Source organism: Schistocerca cancellata, chromosome 4 (genome assembly GCF_023864275.1).
Source record: "Schistocerca cancellata isolate TAMUIC-IGC-003103 chromosome 4, iqSchCanc2.1, whole genome shotgun sequence".
Lineage (NCBI taxonomy): Eukaryota > Metazoa > Arthropoda > Insecta > Orthoptera > Acrididae > Schistocerca > Schistocerca cancellata.
Genome location: NC_064629.1, coordinates 449,704,486 through 449,725,972, shown reverse-complemented (window position 1 = coordinate 449,725,972; position 21,487 = coordinate 449,704,486).

Here is a 21,487-nt window from a genome sequence, read left to right as displayed (position 1 = left end):
TACTGGAATTGTTCTTTAGCCCGGCTGTTTTGCATAAGCAACTTCAATATGCTTCGTAGAAGACAGCGAGCATCTTTAGAGAAAGTTTCGAAGATCAACCGAGGAAGAACAGATGCCTATAGGGATCGAGGAATACCCTTCAGAGAAAATCGGGATCGTGTCGGACGGAACCAAGAGACTGTGATGCGGTTCTGTAATCGCTGGATGCAGGAGGGAACGACGAATCGACGGGACGCATTACAAAAATGGTTCAAATGGCCCTGAGTACTATGGGACTTAACAGCTGAGGTCATTAGTTCCCTAGAACTTAGAACTACTTAAACCTAACTAACCTACGGACATCACACACATCTATGCCCGAGGCAGGATTCGAACCTGCGACCGTAGCGGTCGCGCAGTTCCAGACTGAAGCGCCTAGAACCGCTCGGCCACACCGGCCGGCTGAACGGATTACACCCACCTCGTTGCACCACTACACATATTGACAGGCATATTGTGTGCACGTCAGTGATGCATCGCTCTACCACATCGCGAGCCATATCATAAAAAATTTTGTCTTTTGCACAACAAGCAGAGTCGGCGCGTACCATTCGACGACGTTTGCAGCAGAGTGGACTATCCGCAATGCATCCTTCGCTGCGTTTACCGTGGAGTCAACGCCACAGGCGTTTGCGCCGGCAATAGTGCGATGAACGACGGACATGGACAACTGAATGGAACGACATTTCGTTTGCCGACGAATCCAGATTCTGCTTGCGTCATCACGTTGGTCGGATTAGAGTCTGGAGACACCGTGGTGAGAGACTGATGAACAGTTGCCTTATGCATCGCCTTACTGGTTCTGCACCCTGTATCATGGTTTGGGGTGGTATTGGAGTCTACTCCCGCACCCCCTTAGTAAGCACTGCTGGTACTCTAATCAGTCATAATTACATTTTTGATGTGTTCCAGCCTGTTGTCCTCCCACACCTCCGGAGCATGCCGATGGCCATATTGCAACAGGATAATGCCCACCCCCACGTGGCAAGCAATCTTCAAGACTTCTTCGTCGCCCACCAGATTCCAAGGTGCTGCCTTGGCTTCTCTGTTCTCTCGATCTCTTGCCTATCGGAAACGTCTGGCGGAACGACTGGCCTGGGTACACTGCCCGCTGCTACATCAGATCAACTTTGGCAATACGTGGAAGCAACATGGACAGCTATACTCCAACAACACATCCAGTGCCTCTTTGACTCAATGCCGAGGCGTCTAGTAGCGGTTATAGCCAGCAGTGACGGCAACACTCAATACTGATTTCATCATTTTCCTCACTTCACATGGGGCTGTATTCTCAATCATATGATCTTTGAACAACGTGATATCTCCCAAATCAATCTCTGGTCCTTTCTGGTGTTGCGTTTTGGATGGCCAGCAATGTATCTAGTGATACGAGGTACTCTCCGCCATGCACCGTATGGTGGATTGCGGAGTATGGATGTAGATGTAAATGATAGCTTTTTACTATAGAAACGTAAAGAAACAAAGAACGTATACATGAGCTTATTAAAGCAAACAACAAGAAAGGTGCTTATATGATCCTTTAGATACGCTGTATCAAAATAATGTACACTCTTTGACATAAAACTCGACCGGCGGCCGGCCGCTTCAGAGGCTAAGTCCGCGCCGATCGCGACATGGGACAAAAAAACTGGCCAACTCGCTAATTCTCTAAGTCCGGTTATCTGCACAATCTGGCAACACTGTAGACTGCGGCACTTCCTGGAGGAAAACTTGTCCCAAGATAGAGAGACTCTAGGCTGATTACTCCTGTGGTCTAGCGGTAGCGTGCGTTGTTTCTGTTCATAATGTCAGTGGATCGAGAGCAGCGGGCATAAAATATTTTTATAGCCTCTTCTGTCTGAATGCTGAAGACGTGAATGTAATGGTAGCGCAGATTCAATCTATTTCGCTTTGTGACACACCGATATCAAAATTTTATCTAGTAACGATTTTGCGGCAGATTTCCTGCAGACTGTCCTCCTCTGGACGCCGTATGCGTCAAAGCTCCGGGATCCATTTGCTGGCTACTGGCAGCGGCCGTGGCGACAGCAGCGGCGCTGCACTCCCACGTTCTTTATCGAAAGCGCCTGCTACCGCTCATCGCTTTTGATGATTTAAAACGCTTTATTATTAAATGTTGCTCCACAGAAAATTTCTACAATTTCCATTCACGCTCAAAAGCAACGGAGACAGACGCCTTGATTAGTAGGCGGGTAATCGGCAAGAGCTGAGTATGGCCCGAAATTAATTTTATAGACTGGGACGAAATTAAACCACCTCACTGCATTCGATGAATTTATAAATGCTTCATACCTCGTTTCTTTTCCTTTCAAACTTAATTATTTGTGCAACTTTTGGTCAATGTTTGGATGTTTTCGCCAAGCCAGAGTGAGCGTCTGTGGTGTAAAGTGTATTACAGTTCTTGTTTCATTCCTTATGGTAAGTCTATGCGATAAACTGTGTGAATACCTTGCAATGCATGCTCTGTAGCAGTGCAGGCACACTGCACATTTGGAGTTCCATGTATGGGTTCATGAAGTATTTATTGTTGATCGGAAGTGATAGTTAAGGTCATCAGATTTAAACCAGAAAAATTTGTCGTTTTGAAGGTTTCAGAGAACGGAAAGGAATTGCTAACGCCGGTGTTAGAAAACGTCTACAGTTAAATGCTATTGCAAAAATTTAGAAGATGGGAACTATATTAATAAACATGTGCACTTCATAAACAACCTTCTGACATGTTAGACCTATATGACGAACAAAGCTCAAATTTATATCGTTGACAGTCGGTTTGAATCTTTTCAGGACCTATTTTACAGTGAAGCAACTTGGAATTTGCAAAGCAGAAATCCATGATATTAACTTAATTTACTAAGTCGAAATCGGACGAAGATTGATGTTTAAAGGCATTCTTCAGATTTCGCATAAGAAATTTTTACTAGCAGTTTGCAACTCCATTAATTAAAATGGAAAATAAAAGGTTGTAGTCAGCGGCTTCTACCGTGATTCGAACTTATAGTACAAGCACTGCAACGCACAAGGGAACCTCTGAGCTAACGACACACTGGCGGCCAGAGGCGGGCTATAGTCACTGCGATGTTGCCTGAGCCTCAAAACGCAACCTTAAACACACAAACAGAGGAGGTGGAGATTACTGTTTTAACGTCCCGTCGACAACGATGTCATTAGAGACGGTGCACAAGCTCGGATTAGGGAAGGATGGGGAAGGAAATCGGCCGTGCCCTTCCTAAGGAACCATCCCGGCATTTGCCTGAAGCGATTTAGGGAAATCATTGAAAACCTAAATCAGGATGGCCGGGCGCGGGATTGCACCGTCGTCCTCCCGAATGCACACACAAACAGGTGTTACTTATGTGAAGAACGCCGTTCTTGGAGTCCAGAAATTAAATATACTTTCTAATTGTGTCATCTTGCAGTGGATTATATCGTACGAGTCTTCGATGTGGAAAACGAATGTCAAGTGAATTTAGCGAGGTAACGCCGGCCTACACCCGGAAGTAAATGCACTATCAGAGTGTTGACAAATACTTGCTACGACGCTGCCATTTCTCGGCTCTCTGACGAGGCAGCTCTTCAGCGAAATGCTTGCCGTGATTCTCCGATACGGTTCGTCAGAGTGGAGACGCGCGCGCACGTTTGGTTTTTATGCGGCGTTCTCCCCTGATGGTTTCTGACGTCGCCTTGTGGGCTATGTATACATATGGGACATTCAATTATCATTAATCCAGAATGATACAAGTTTCAGCTTCCGGCATGGAAGAAGGCTGTTGACGCCGACATTATATCATTTCAACGTAGGGAAAGCAAAACGGATCATTCAATGTTTCTCATTCAACATAAAGCATGTGAGATAAATTTCCGTAACGTTCATAATCATCTAAAAATACAAACGAAGTAAAAATACACCGGAAGCTTATTCGAATTGAATATAATGTAAGATACCAAACGCTTTGCACCTCGATGTCGAATTTGTCCACTTGCAATCGTTTGCAGCATGCACATAGAATGTCATGATTACCACGAGAATGAAGAAATATGTTGGTAAGGATGGAAGCAAGAAGAGACACAGTCAACAAATATTCTATTCCTCATGGCATTCATTTCATTTGACACGTAAGAAGAGGTAAAGCGGGAATTTACTTTCGTTAACACGAAAGATATGCCGCACATATTGATAACGAGGAAGTCTGCGTCTTCATACGTTTCCTCCTTGAAATCTGTATGCTCTATTATATACTAAGTAGCCCGATCATTGTTTCAGTAATGTTACCCTCTTGTTTGACCCCGTAACGATGAACAGATTCCAAATGCATGTCTCTGCGTGAAAGTAACTGTTCGAACCCTTCCTGGGTTGTTTTTTGTGTTTTATTGCTTGGAATTCCTGAGTCAGACCACTGTGCCTTCCCCCCTCGTGGGTTAGGTCTCAAAACTAAACCGATTTGTATCCAATGGCATAATTTATTCATACAGCATCAGCATAAGACTCTTGCGAGTGAGAGAATGACAATAACAATCGTAACAAGAACAAGCAAATAATGAATGATGTTTATTCCAACGCAGAACGAGAATGGCTTTAAATATAAAAATCTATACCTATATCCATATCTATTGATCTTTGAGTTGGCACAATGCAAATATATTCTTAGAATTTAGTTACTGATTTTAGTTCTGGATGTTTGCAGAGAAAAGGAAAAGTCGGTACTTCTCGCTAGTGTAATATAATGTGAACCAGTAACTACCCTTTCCTTAGAACACGACTCAAGCAGGTCCTCAAGTAGGCACTGCTGCATTCTGTTCCCTGACATTGCTCTGATGACGGTTAATGCAGATAGTTCCGATTATGAAATACAAAACGTATTGCAGGTTAGTTCCTAGGATAGTAACATTAAATTTGCGTTGTAGACGGCACATGAACGTGACGACTATCCATATTACTCATCAATATAAAAAGACAATATTTTGGGAGTTTAGCAGGATTACTCAAAATAAATTCTGAAATTGGGTGACTGACCGCACAGGTGCTAAACGTCGTCAAGAGTATACGATGTCCTAATCGCATTAGGAATATGAAGATCGTCTTCGACAGCTCGCAACTTTCACATTGCTATCTCCACCCTACTCCAGACAGCTCTCGGTGGAGTTGCACTACGTTGCCGATGTTATGGAAGGCCTTCAAACCGACAACAGACCACATATTGAAAAATACAAGCGAATTCTCTTGCAGCGTAAGCTTATTGTAAGTAATCTAAAAATTATTGGAGAGGAACATTGTCCTATTCAAAAAAAGTAAAATGTTACACACTGTTGACGTCAAACGGACATTATCTATGTCCTGTCTTGTGTCCTACTCATCTATAATATCAAGTGTACTATGAAAATGATTATATATAATGGATTATAAGGTAATGCATTGATACCAGATGGTGGGGGCCGGCCGATGTGGCCGTGCGGTTCTAGGCGCTTCAGTCTGGAACCGCGTGACCGCTACGGTCGCAGGTTCGAATCCTGCCTCGGGCATGGATGTGTGTGATGTCCAAGTTAAGTCCCATAGTGCTCAGAGCCATTTGAACCATTTAACACAAAATGACATTAAAAATTTAAGTTATTCACGAGCAGCTAGTTGAGAATATGTATGAACATTAAATGACACGACGAACCGTCTTGTTCTGCATATGGATTCAAACCCAGCTCATGCAGACTAAGCAAAGATTTCGTGACTGACGGAAACTAACAGTCATTCCTGATAGGCATACAGAGAGTGATATACCTCGATTTTAGACAGTATCAGTTAGCAAATATCAACTTTAAATTGCATAACGCAAACATTTTTAACAAACGCGAATTCCTACCCAGCATCTATTGTCCCTGTTAGCGAACTACGAGAGATGTTAAATATTGCTTCTTCACAAGTAACTTACTTGAAATGCCGTGAGGTAAAGCTGTGTGTTGGACACGGATTCGAACCCGGAACCTAATCGGATTGCTATCGAAGCACAGTCAAATGTGACATATCGGAATTTCGCGGCAGTAACTAGATGTGTTAACTGAAATGACGAGACGAAACATTAATTTTTTCCTTCCCAGGACTCCAACCCGGCACCTATCGCTGTTATATTCTAGAGAAAACTAACGTTAAATATGGGTTTGTTGCACCAGCAGTGACATGTGAGCATGTTTGAACTGAAATAATATGACGAAGAGTTCAGCGCTCACTGGGAATAGAGCCCCACACATATCGTTGTTGACTACACACAAAGAGACGTCAGCTACCGAATTTTTCTCCATCAGCTGCTCAGAATAGCATCTTGAACTTACAGTCATCTCGCAAATAGTTCTGTGTCTCACTGGGAGTTAAAAACGTCGGATATCGTTAGTGTTGACAGCGAATGAAAATACATTAAGAATCAAAATTATTATCCACCAGCAGATAGGTGTTCTCATGCTAGAGATTGATAATACATAATTAAATCTTTAGTGCCGGGCCAGGATTCGATCCCATTCACGCATAATATGTGAAGGTGTTGAGGAATCTGCAGTTTTGAACAAACAACAAATTGTAGCCGAGCTGTATTGCCACGAAGGGATCAAATTCCGCGTTAAGGGCGGTCAGAGTTGCATTCCCAGTTCAGAACCAATTTTATCGACATACAGAAGCTCAAATAAAAGATGGAATAAGTGTCCTGTGACCATACATAGCGTTTGTGTCGTCACTTGAAATAAATAACTAGTATAAGAAAGGTTACTGGTGATAGAGTTTCTACATGTCGCCACTCCAGACTTTATTGTGGTTCAACCTACCGTCTACTTGGTAAAGAAGGAATATCATCTTTAATGTGAATTTTCAGACCACGCAGCCATTATGTCCCCTTCACTTGGTGTAGCCAGGAGAGAATGGAATCTGTCTCTCCCTATCTAAAATCATTGACAGAAGTGGGAATCGAACCCAGACCATAGGTATAACAACCTACCATCCGTCCAACAGACCACGAAATCCTCTTCTCTGCGAGTCATTTTTCTATCGTAACGCAGTTGCGCCACACTGGATGAGAATTCTGACACACAGGCTCCCTGTAGTAATTTGCAGCATGTTCAGTAAATTCATTTACTTGGTTGACCGAATCACCATGAACTAGCTGCCTCGGCTACCCAGTGCATACATTCGACTATTTTGTAATCAAAGAAATAAAATCACGTTACTGCCACCTACACACAACTGCCAACATTGTATGATGCAGAAGTTTAAATAGGAAGTGTTCCTTTCCACTTGAGCTATTCTATTGCGCTATCTGTTACTAGAAAACGTCGTTCAGTCCAAAAGAAAAGCTGCAACTGTTTGTCTCTCAGAAGTCAAGACCTGGCCATATGCATAATCTCACAGTGCTGTGGAATCCAAAAGTTCTGGAGGAATAGTTGCCGAGCTCTGGAGCTGTTGTAGCTCGGTGTCAGCTTGTAGCATAGATAAGATATCGCGAGTTCGAATACATTCAGTGCTACATTTTTTAAAACGCAATTCTGCTCTCTGCTGAAGTTACCAATCTAATGGAACTTTGAACATAATTCAATTCACTTCTCAACCCAAAGAAGTCGCATGTGGAAAAAGGACTAACTACTGTGACAGTTTGTTCTATTCAGGTTTAATAGACAGCAAGCAGCAGATGCATCTCGAAGATGTGCAGGGAGAGCGCATCGTGCCATAATATGTCAGAAAAGTATTTTCTACATTAGCCGTCGTGTGGTAGTGATATTTTATTCCTCTTCAAACTTTGATTGACAGCTTTAACTCAGAACAAATTTTCTACATGCATGTAATCAATAAACTGCATGTGCATTGTCAGACTGTCATAAGTAACATCAGAGAATTCGCATATATCGTTGATGATTAATTTCTCTCTCAGGTTTACTATTGTTTTAACAACACTAAAGGAAACCCTACGAAAATTGTGCACTGTATTATAAGAAATGAAATAAAACTAACCATGATAACCTTACGACGAAAGTATCTGTACACAAGCATGCCTCTATCGACACGAATTAGTAAAATACTACTCACTCAGATTTTGATTGGGTCTGTGTTTAATTGGTATGCTGTGTCATACTCAAGAGGTATGCAAATGTGGCATTTCATAAATATAGTTACGTATTCCTAGAAACCCAAAATTCGCTTGTCAGCAGCGGAAAGAGGCGTTACCTGTTGTGCAGCATTGTTAAGTTTTTCAACATTGCACTATGAGCTGAAAGCATTTTCTTGCGATTTCCTTATTGATGTTTGATCTGACTGCTTGTAGCTCTTTCACAGAAGGGATAAAAACGTTTCAGTCAGTGAGACTGGAACTGCGAACCGTAACAGACGCTGTTTCATAGGTCAGCACGTTACCACAGAGCTGGCGAGGAGGTATGGGTCTCAGCTTCCTATTACGACGGCAATAGTAACTAGAACTCGTAAACCGCTATTTAAAGGTCGAGATTAGTTGCGATTTCCACCTGCAACGACTTTCCTGGGCTGAAAACCGTAAATTTTCAATCTTTTGTTACCCTAAAGCTATAATATCTAAGATTATTCAATGGAAATGACAGGTAAAATCAAGTGAACTTTGAGGCTTAATTCCGTGCACACCAGGAAGTAACTCGTCGATCACAGAGTTGCCAAACATACGTTGCCTTGTTGCCAAATCTCAGTTACAGTACCAGCAGGAAGAAGACGAACCGATGTGATCCTACAGCGGTCTGGGAAGTGACCATAGCTGGTGTCTCCAAGTCGCGGCTGCTACGGCCTGGAATACGTAATGCGTCTGATTCGCTTTCTGTAACTAGGTTTAGGGACTGGAGCGTAATACTCAGAACTGACTGCAAACTGAGCATCATAAATCAGTAACTCTCGCTGTTGTTTTTATATTTCTTTCGTAAGTGCACTCAAAACTAAGAAAGTCATTCACAGGCGTTTTCGTGCCTCGCCGATAGTCGAGCACAACATACAAATAAAAATAAAAAAGAATGTGTGTGTGTGTGTGTGTGTGTGTGTGTGAGAGAGAGAGAGAGAGAGAGAGAGAGAGAGAGAGAGAGAGAGAGAGGGAGAGAGAGAGAGAGAGAGAGAGAGAGAGAGAGAGAAATAAAAAGCAATGAGAGAGAGTGTAAAAAATTGTTGTAAAGAAATTGAATCATGGTATTTAAAGAAATCTTTCATTAAAATGACACGTTCCACATCATTACGAAATGGCGTATTCATGATCTATGGATCAAGAGTTAATCTAATGTAATCTAATCTAATCTAATCACATCATATTGATGATTAGCCATGAAGAGTCATGAATTACCGAAAGTTTTGCCAATACCAGTAACCAAATCTAAACTTGAAAATAAAAGACGACAATTTTTGTAATAAACCGTGACTCCTATCAAGACCCTTTCATCCCTGTTTATCTAACCACGAAAGATGTCTGATATACCTCCATTCTGAAGTAACAAAGTGTGCATGCATTTAAAGATGAAGTGCATGATGTGAAGTTCTGTGACGGAGATACGAACCCAACACGTAATCCGATTGTTAACTAAGAAAAATCAAATGTTACGTATCGGTTTTTCTTACGAGCCGCTAGGTGTCTGAATCTAAAATAAGGATACAAACTTTTGTGCCTAAGCGACAATCGAACTGCACACCTACCGTGCATCCACGAATATAGCTTAAGTATCAGTTGCTTACTCATGAACAGTAAGATGTGTGCGTGTTTGACCAGAAATAACGACACCTGTTGCGATTGTTGGCAACACATGAACAGACATTGAAATTGCGCGTTAATTTTCACTAGCAGGTGGGTGTGCACTTGATAAAGCTAGAAATGAAATTATGAATATTTTTGTACTGGATCAGGTTTCAGATCCACATACTTACCTTTGGAGGAGACCTAGAGAAGATTGTAGTCTTGGGAAAAGGAACGAAATGACTGAACTATACTGTTCCGAGAGATTCAGATCCTCGAAAGAGGAGATACGAATTCGAATCACAGTCCAGCACCAAATTTTTAAACGTCTCTTCTTCCCGGCCAATGTCGAATCTAATTCCGACCCCTGTCATTACGTCATCATTATGTCCTTCTCCTAACGACCAAGCGAACTCTGTCACAGCAAATGCTGCAAAGATAATTGCGTCCTCCATGTCTAAAACACTGTGAAGCGTAAATATAATCATTTCCTTGTACCACCATGACATAAAACGAACACTTCAGTCCATAATTCTGTACAATAATAACAATAACTGCTTAATAAACACGAACCTATGCCTCTCAGTAATTTCAGTATGAGTAAATAGCAGCTGTACAAAAATATCAGCTTTCACATTCAACGACGTAAGCAAGCCTGCAGTTTCGAATTTGTACCCCTGCGGCGCTGGTGCAGACTTACACGTTAGGTCTACCGTGTAATAGGGCTAACGAAAACGTCGGCAGTTCCAGACCTGTACGCTCTGGGCACCGGTGCAGACTTGTATGCGATAGGTGTGTCGTGTAATATCAGCATTATTTACTAAAAGAGTGAAACATCGATGTGTTCTAGTTTAGGAAGATCACTACAAGTCTGTTGCAAGGGTCGAGGCGTGCACGAGTGATTCAAGGAAGGACGGATGTCGTTGTCCGATGACTAAAGATGTGGAACGTCACATCGCATTACCGACACCATTATCCAACAGGTGGTTGCCCTCATTCTTGAAGACCGGTGCGTTACGGTGGCAGCCATTGCCCCAGAGGTCTGATTGAGCGTCGGAATTGCAACGGATATGCAGTGCTCTTCGCTAACTTGTGCGATTCTTCGATGGACTTTTGTTCCCCACACCACTTTCGCTGGAAAGCAATGCACTACACCCATTTGCTTTTCTTTTGAAACCACCATTTCTCTGTTTTCAGCGCGACTGAGTGCAGTGGACGGTCGACGAGTGCACGTGCTCGCTCTCTCGTCACGTGGGTGTGCGCCCATCTCCCTACAGCCGCGTGTTTTGGGCCTCAGCGCTGCTACACCTTTTCCTGTAGGCAGTGCGCAGTTGTGTTGAACTATCCTCGGTGTACAATTGAGCCATAATATGTAGCTAACTCTCATTAGGTCGTGTTTTTGACACTACTACGATGCCGAGCTCAGTGTTTAATGTCAAACAATAGCTGCTGAATACTCGAATGCCAATTCGGCAGTCAACTTCCAGTGGTGACAACTCTTCTTGCCGTAAAGTGAAAATGCGAGCATTCTCTAAGCTTAAAATGACTCTTCGAGGCATGTTGAAAGACTTAACAGTGTACACAAGCTGCATTGTCTCACTCACAATTGGAGATATAGAGCGCTCTACTGAACTACGGCGAGGACACAGGTTTACACAGGTGACAGTTCGTTACGACTTCCTGTGACCAAAACAGTACTGATAAAGAGGTTTAGGATCTAAAATACACAAACTGTACAAGCTACGAGGGCGGTGCAAATCTTTTACTTACGCCGCTTATCTACTTATACATTGGTGCCGTGGACATGAACGTACCCATCCGACAGAGGGTTGTATGTTTATTTGTTCCATTGGTAACCTAACCTGAAACAAATGAAATCACGGGTGAGGTCTTAGAGCCACTTCACAACAGCCTCCTGAACATCGGTGTCGATTCCAAAGTGGCGACCTATTAGATGCTTGTTTGACGATCTGAAAATGTGAAAATCGCTTAGTGCGAGATCCGGGTTGTAAAGAGAGTGTTCCACTACGATCCATCGGATACGCTGGAGCAAATCATCCGGCCAGGCGTTGACGTGCAGCAACATGACGCCTTTCGAATGGAGTATCGGTCGTTTCTTCCGAATCGCCTTCTCAACCGTTCTACTATGGCACAATAACTGCTAGCATTCACTGTCTCTCCCTGGGTGAGGAAGTCAACCAGCAACACACCTTGTGTATAAGAGGGAGGAGTGGGTTGGGGAGGGGGTGGTGGAGAGACGAGGTGAGTGCTTGAGATAGCTGTTTTCTTCGTTTCAGGTGTCATACGATCATATGATTCACCCACGTTCCCTTGCGACTATATGTTGGCAGCAATGGAACGGCCATTGCCCAGTACCACATTAAGTGCTACAGGGACAACTCCATTCGATTGGTTTCTTTCTCTTCTGAGAGTTGCCACAGTTCCCAGCGACAACACGTCTTCCAGTAGTCCACAATACCTACTACAGCGTCGGTGGAGGTTTCGATTTCATGTGCAGTCGGCAGCACAGGAATTCAAAGATCAGCTATAATCCACAAGGGGCTTGTCACCTGAGGTAGATGTTTTTGGACGCCTTGATCTTTGCTAATCTCGCAAATCTGTTCCGCCTTTATGAATTCCGGGTAACGAAACTATTCCTGTTTCCGCGTCATTACACTCTTTCGTAAACAATCGCTAGCTGGCGATAAACTGAAACGAGGAACGTTGTCTTTAAGCGCAAAACCTTATTACACTTCGCAGTTCAACCGTAGACCATGAGCCTGTCAACGTCTCGCTGTCGAAACTACATTTTGAAGCGCAACGGCACAGCTGTTTTCCTCTGCTGGCGGAGACAGAGCTTTGAGCGTCTCTCTTTTATTAAGACATGGGGTTTAATTCTCATGAGGTAAATATACACCCGTGAGAAGTCTTGTTGCAGTGCTTATTCAATAATCCGCGAGCATGAGTCACAGTGGAGAGATCCCGAATTTATTCAGGTTGTTAGCACACAGTCTGTCGATTATCAGTTTTACCTTATCACCTCTACTCCTGTAGCCGATTATAAACTGGAGACGAAATTTTCTTTTGTCTTCAGGATTCTAATCAGTTACCTCCAATGTCACAGTACCTCCACAAGAATTCGAATCAGTTATTAGCATTTGTCAGTTGCTTTATCACTGTTGCAGTTATCTCCAAAATAAGTTTGTTTTCTCCGTCGTCGTCATAACTCAACTATTATTCCGTCTTGAAATACCAGATGCTGAAACAATGTTGAAAAAATTATGTGACGTTCGCCACTCTGTAAGAAAGTCTTTAATTTCTTATTTACAGTTTCACCCTCAATATCAACATTCTAGCAGCTGCCACGACCGTTGGTTTCTATTTTTACGCTCGGCCAACCCACAACGCACGCGCAAAGTACGAAGTAAGCAACTGACGAATGGGAATGCCAAAATCGTTAACATACCCGAGTCCCGATACGACTTTAAACCAGTGTGGCAATGCTGTAGACCGTGTTACCGTCTCCCTCTTCCACATAGTTCCCAATTGATAGTAAACAAGTTAGGGCAGGCAGATCACCAGCTACAAGACTCAGTACATTAATGGCAAACAGGTTTCTCAACTGTTCACTAAAGGTGATTTTCGGTCAACTGGCTGAACCTTTGCCATAATTACATATGCATCTATACTTCGCAAACTTCCTTACGGTGTGAGGAGGAGGGTACTTCGTGTATCGCTGTCAGTTTCCAACTTCCCTGCTCCAGTCCCGAATCGTGGGCGAAAAAAATTATTGATGGTAAGCTTCCGTCTGAGCTAGAATCTCATTTCATCTTCATGATATTTTAGCGAGATATACGTAAGAGGATGCAATATAAGGGCTGACTCTTCTCGGAACGTGCTCTCTAGGAAATTTACCAGTAAACCACATCGTAATGTTCAACGCCTCTCTTGTGGCGTCTGCCACTAAAGCTAGCTGAGCACCTCCGAGATGCGTTTGTGGTTATTAAATGAGCCCCGACAGAGCAAAAATACTCTAGTATTGCTCGAAAGAGGGTTTTGTGTGCTGTCTCATTCGTAAGTGGAGTACACTTACTGAGGATACTCCCAATGAATCTAAGTCTCCCATCTGTCTTTTAAGTAGTTGTTCCAATTTGAACCATTCCGGCCGGTCGGAGTGGCCGAGCGGTTCTAGGCGCTACAGTCTGGAACCGCGCGACCGCTAAGGTCTCAGGTTCGAATCCTGCCTCGGGCATGGATGTGTGTGATGTCCTTAGGTTAGTTAAGTTTAAGTAGTTCTAAGTTCTAGGGGACTGATGACCTCAGAAGTTAAGTCCCATAGTGCTCTGATCCATTTTCAACCATTCCGTATGCGTACCTACACGCATTTAACACTGTAATTATACAAAACTGTAATTATAGAATAATGGTTAATTCCACCTATTTCTGCGCAATACGTAAACATTGTTTTTGTTGAGAGTCAACAATCAACCAGCGCACCGCGTATCGTCCTCTGCAGATCTTTCGGCATTTCGCAACAATTTTCTAATGTTGAGACTTCTCTGTACGACAAGATTATCCGCGAAATGTCTCATGGAGTTTCCATAATTTTCCGCTGGATCATTCATACAGGGTGCTACACAGTTCTCTACACTTATTTTACACAAATGCGGCACAATTATGGACAAGGGTTCCTTGGCAAAACTTTATCTACGAAGTCTCCTCTACGACACCTAGAAGGTTGTATTAGGAACTGCGAAGTGCCTTGTATACATGACATATTGGAAAAAGTCGGAAGCTCCAGGAGGCTCTTCGCTGACGCAGCTGTTGTAAACACGGTGAGTCAGAACTCCACCTACAAACTCTCAGAGGTTGTTCAGGGACACCTTGTGGGATTTTGGTACAACGGACCCTCGGTCTCCGTCGGCTCGTTACAGAGCTATTTCGTTTGGTTTCTTGCCCAATTACCTTCGTATCTGTACTGCACAAAAGGAAGTGCACAGCAGTGCAGACGTCGACGGTGTGCGCTGTGTGTCTTGTTTCTATTACACGGCACCTGCTGCTGGCAACAATAATGCCCTCGTTGCCTCGTTGTTCCCAAGTTTGCATTCAGTACTGCTCAGTTCTGTACTGGGTTTCATTTTCCGGCAGTTTTAGTTGTGCGTTAATAGTGATACATAGCAGTATTATGGATACGTTGACGATGAAGAGTTGGTCGATATTCGCCTTTTGGACTGATGCACTGAACGCGATGGAAGGGGGCACGACGCCGCTATGCTGAGCTGTTCCCGCGCCGAGTGCAACCACCGCACAGTGTACGTGGTTCGTCTGAAGGTTCTTGCATTACTGTGTGTTCAGTGTTACACGTTTTGGTTAATGCATATTGGATGCTCCTTCACTTCGTATGAAGGTATTTTCACAGAAAAAAGAATGACTGCGGTAACAAAACAAATAAATCATCGTTACATTATTGCTCTGTAACGAGCCTCTGGAGATCGTGGGTGCCTGGTACCAAAATATTCAGAAGGCATACCTGAACAACCTCTGAAACTTTGTCAGTGGAGTTCTGGTTCACCCTTCACCCTGTATAGAAAAGCCACAACGCCAGAATGTTGTAGCGAAATACATGAATATTTGCAGAAGATCGACTGTTGGTGCAGGTATAGATAGTTGACCCTCAACACAAACAAATCATCTTGTTAAGGCATAAACAAATCATCTGATTAAGCATTGTCACCTTTTTCAGGCATGAAGTCAACATTTGTTAGAAAGAATAGCGTGACGAAAGACACACAGAAATGTTTGCTGCCATTTAACGAAGTGTAGCAAATACGTCTACCAGGTTAATAAACGAATAAAACAATAATGTGACTGTAACACTGCCTTCAACAAGTTTTGATGTGAATGGGTGTAGGTTAATCTGATACAAACACATGCAAAGGAATAAATGACACAATCCGCAAATAATTCTACAATTGAATAATTCACACATGAATACAAGACACCTACATGCACATTTTGGCCTGTGCACGACACCACGCCGCGCAGGATTAGCCGAGCGGTCTCGGGCGCTGAAGTCATGGACTGTGGCGGCTGGTCCCGGCGGAGGTTCGAGTCCTCGCTCGGGCATGGGTGTGTGTGTTTGTCCTTAGGATAATTTAGGTTAAGTAGTGTGTAAGCTTAGGGACTGATGACCTTAGCAGTTAAGTCCCATAAGATTTCACACACATTTGAATATTTTTGAACACGACACCACGTGTTGTAAAGCAGAGGGCGACTAGTACAAGTTGTATGTGTCCTTTTGCTGATCCACTCGCATATCCCGACTACAAGAGGTGATTTACCACACGCAGCCATGTGTGGCCTATTATTATCAGCCCAGCGCCGTGTGCATATGGTAAAAGACTAACAGGTTTTAGACGCCTCTTTATGTATGCCCCTCTTGAATTTTGAGAATACACATTTACGTGCTTCACGACGCCCATCTTATGATGATTTCCATTGTGCTTTGTAAATCATCCCTGCAACTGCTGTTCGGACCATATACTATATAATCCGGAGCATATGCTACGGTTCTTCTTTAAAATGGTTCAAATGGTTCTGAGCACTATGGGACTTAATATCTGAGGTCATCCATCGCCTAGAACTTAGAACTACTTAAACCTAACTAACCTAAGGACATCACACACATCCATGCTCGAGGCATGATTCGAACCTGCGACCGTATCAGTCGCACGGGTCCGGACTGAAGCGCCTATAACCGCTCGGCCACAGCGGCCGGCCAGGTTCTTCTTTAAACCTTGTGGATTTCTAAAGTAATTTGAATCATAAAAGAAGAAAATAGAAGTTTAGAGTTTATTGCCCATCTGCGGTGAGTTTATTAGAGATGGCGCTGATGCTTAATTTGACACGCTTGCGGAAAATATTCGCGTTAATAGACTTACGGAAGTCACTGCTCTTGTATCTCGCCCTGATTGCAATGACGATTCCACTATTCCACCACAAACAGTATCGATATAATCGAACCAAAGTGGTTGCAGGGCACGGAAACTCACGACAAACGGCGCTTCCAGTGGTTCACTTGGACACACCATCTGAAGGGGATATCTCCTACATAAGCCGTGGCCCGCAGTGACCGGGGCAGATCCGAACTGCTGCGCACGTGGAGCGTTACCACGCTACCAGCCCAGGACGAAATGACGACACCATCGACTAACAATTAATTTTCATCGCACCTGTTATGTCTAATGTTGCACAGTTCCATGCAGTGCATTAATCTGACCACCGTCTATGTTCGACGTCAAAGTGAAATAACCACTCACCGACGACGGCCGGAGTGGCCGAGAGGTTCTAGGCGCGTCAGTCTGGAACCGCGCGACCGCTACGGTCGCAGTTTCGAATCCTGCCTCGGGCATGGATGTGTGTAACGTCCTTAGGTTAGTTAGGTTCAAGTAGTTCTAAGTTGTAGGGGACTGATGACCTCAAGAAACATTTGAACCCCAGGTTCTGTTTAAAATGACCACTGGCAGCGTTAACACACATTTCCAGTCTGGTATGGAATGACTGCTGCGCACGTGCTAGCATTATAGCGGAGATGACGGTGCAGGCTGCAGTAATACGCCGTTGAATTTGATCAGGTGTGGTTGGTATGTCCTTGTAGACAGCATCTTTCAGCTACAGGCGTCAAATCCGGGAAACGGGCCGGAAAAGGTACAAATCCTTTGTATCCAATCTAACGATTTGGAAACAATTTGTGAAGACGTGCTCTAGTACTTCGTGCCTATGGGTTGGACATCCATCATGTTGGTACCATAGGTTCCTCCTAGACTGCAGAGGAACGTCTTCTGGCATCCGCGGAAGATGGTCTGTTAGGAGGCTGCGATACTTGTGTGCGTTCATTGTTCCGTCTACGAAAAACGGGCCTATGAGCTGATGGTTCACTAACCCACACCACATGTTTACCTGGCCGTGATTGGTAAATGTGCTTTCATCACTAAACAAGATACATGATACCTCTGAAATATACTGTAGTAATGCCCATGTACAGAAGTTAAAACCATTCTTATAATCGTTTCCATGCAGCTCTTGGCGGGGAGAGATGTGATGGGGATAGAACGTATGTTGATGGAGAATGCTTAGGGCAACTGCTTGAATCATGCCATTTCCTCTTGCGATTGCGTGTGAGCTAACGTGCGGATCAACTGCAACAGCAGCAAGAACGTTCATTTCCCTCTCTCCTGTCGAGACTTGTTTCCTTCTGTTACACTTGGCGTCACACTAAAACTTTCACATAACTGGTTGAAGAGGTTGATAAATAACTGCCGAGCTGGTTGACGTCTATTAGGATATCTTGTCGCATACACCGTACATGAACGCATTCTCCCTACACCCTCCGGACACCATGAACATGCCGGCCTTTTCTGCATTCGTAAATGCCATCGTCCAATCACGACCTACGGCTTGGACTGTCATACACTGACTGACCAGCAAGTCGCAGCGCTCTCAAGCAACACAGAAACACACTGTAAGCAAACATAACAACAACATCGTTCCTAGGAAGCAGATTGTATGGCACAAACAAGTGTCGGTGCGGAAAATTTGCACGTTACGATATCTGTAAACGACTTTAGACTCCAGCTATAAACACCACTAACATTGTAATTTACCCTCTTTTAGTTTGTTAATGCCAGCTACAAACACCACTAACATTGTAATTTACCCTCTTTTAGTTTGTTAATGCCAATAAGCATTGTTTCATTTAAAAAGTATATTTTTGTAAAAATTTCACTTTCTAAGTATCATTGCACTCTGTTATTAGCTAAGAATACGAGCTGATGGTTCTGAGCACAATGGGACTTAACATCTGTGGTCATCAGTCCCCTAGAACTTAGAACTACTTAAACCAAAGGACATCACACACATCCATGCCCGAGGCAGGATTCGAACCTGCGACTGTAGCAGTCGTGCGGTTCCGGACTGAAGCGCCTAGAACCGCTCGGCCACAGCGGATACTAACAATACGAGCGCCTGACTACTAATCCACAATGTGAAAACCGCACAACAATAGCACTTTCCGTTTCCGTCATATCTGCGATGCAAGTTTTATGTGATTCACCATGTATAGCTGCGCAAGATTAGCCGAGCGGTCTGGGGCGCTTCAATCATGGACTGTGCAGCTGGTCCCGGCGGAGGTTCCAGTCCTCCTTCCGGCATGGGCGTGTGTGTATTTGCCCTTAGGTTAGTTTAGTTTAAGTAGTGTGTAAGCTTAGGGACTGATGAACTTCGCAGTTAAGTCCCATAAGATTTCACACACATTTGAACATTTTTTCACCCTGTATAAAGAGTTTTGATAGGACGCAGAAAACAGCGCAGTTGTCGTAATGCGGAAACAGAGTGATTTTTCTGACGTCCAAACGGCATGTTCAGTGGCTTTCGGGCCAAGGGTGGCAGTATTTTCGAAACGGCTAATTTTATAACTGTTCGTGTGTCGCTGTGGTTAAAGTACACCGTGCATGGCAAAATGGCACTATCCAAAACCAGCGCCGAGGCAACTATGATGCACCACGGGCCATGGATGACAGGTGTTGAACAACGGCTGTGGGTATATAGGCAGACAAAAATACGTGCAGCTGTTGAGCAACTAGCCGGCCGGTGTGGCCGAGCTGTTCTAGGCTCTTCAGTCTGGAACCGCGCGACCCCTACGGTTGCAGGCTCGAATCCTGTCTCGGGCATGGATGTGTGTGATGATGTCCTTAGGTTAGTTAGGTTTAAGTTCTTCTAAGTTCTAGGGGACTGATGACCTCAGATGTTAAGTCCCATAATGCTCAGAGCCATTTGAAGCATTTTGTTGAGCAACTGACCGCCCAGATGAACAAAGGGGCTACCAACAGCGACTCCTCAACGACCATTCAGTGAACAGTCCTGCGTATGGGCCTCCGCAGCAGGCGCCTGGTTCATGCATCCATGCTGACTACTGTTCGTCGGCGACGAAGGCTGGAAATTGCACATAAATGCCGTAACTGGACATCCACTGACTGGCGACAGGTGGCCTTTTCAGATCAATCACGTTTAACCCACCATAGGACGGATGGATGTTGGCATGTGTGGACCTGCAACAATCATCGTAAGGGTCCAGGCCGAAGGAGGGAGCCTTATGATCAGGGGAATGTTTTCGTAGCATTCTCTGGGTGACCTCGTCATTGTAGAAGTCACAGTGATTCTACATAGGTATGTATGTATCCTTGAGGACCATGTACAGCTTTTTCCTCAGCGGATAGTATCTACCAGCAGGACAATGCAACGTATCTCATAGTTTGCAATGTGCGAGCGTGGTTCGGAAAGCACCAGGATGAGTTTACAGCACTCTCGTGCCTACTAAACTCCACAGATTAAAACCCAATCGAGAATCTGTGGGAGCACCTCGATCGGGCTGTTCGCGTCACGGTTCCGAGAAACCCAGAGCAGCTGGTCACGGCACTGGAGTCGCCATGGCTGCACATTCCTGTCGGTAGCTTCCAGAACCTTACCGACTCTCTTCCCGAACGCTGCAAAAGGTGGTTATTCAGGCTTTTGACAGGTGGTCACATTAATGTGACTGAACTGTGAAGCTACGATTGGAAGAACAGTCGTGGCAGCGTGCGGACGGCCCCGCGCGCCGGCCAGTGCTCCGCTGCCGGCGTTGTTTACTTCCTCGGCGTAGCTTTAAGGCTTGTGTCCGTCCACCGTGAACAACATGTCGAGCGCTTACCGCCGTGCGCCCCTTGAAGTTTCCTTCCCAGCTGAACATGCGCGACCTCGTGCACATGAAGTTGAAACGTTCATACGTGAAGAAGTTCGTTTAGATCCTAATCACGTTCTCGGAATACATTTTTCGATCATGAGCAGTGTCATTTATATTAAAACAACAAACACTGAGGTGTGTGAAGATGTTATTCGCCGCCATGCCAATGGACTTAAGTTCAAATACTCTGATGGTCACGTCGGAGCTGTAACACTTGAACTCGCAGAGTACGGTCAACGCACGATTAGGGTGTTTGAACTACCTTTTGAAGTGCCGAAGGACGAAGTTGTCTCTGCGTTGCAACCATACGGTAATGTCATCAGTTACGTAGAGGAAAAATGGCAAACCTTCACGACCTGCCATGTCCTTAATGGTGTGCGTCAGGTCAAAATTTAACTGAAAAAACATATACCATCATACCTGACAATTGTCGGGGTGCGAGCCATTGTCATGTACGACGGCCAACCCCGAACATGTGCGGGTTGTGGACAAGAAGGCCACGTCAGATCCGCCTGCATGAGACGCCGCCTGATCCAGACGCCGGTCGGCGAGGAAGCGTCCCCAGCGGTGATCAGTCAGATCCCTGTCACATATGCCAAGGTTGCCAAGGAAGGTAGCACCTCTACACAGGGTCTTCCGGCTCCGTTGACGTCGTCTGATCAGGTAGATGCAACCGCTACTGAGATTCCTTCTGAGGTGCCACAGACGCCAGATCCTGACCTGCCGAATCTTCGCAGCAATGTGCCTGCAAATGCTACTGAGATGGAAGTTGATCCGGGTGTGGTACCTACTTCTGCTTTCCTTCAGACTGGTCCGGAGTCAGACGAAAGCCACCCGCAATCAGACTCTGAACGACATGTTCGAAAACAAGGGTCGACACGAAAGAGAAAGAAACGTAGCCGTACACCCCGTGATGAATCCGTTCTACGGATGGATACCAGCGATGCAGACCCGA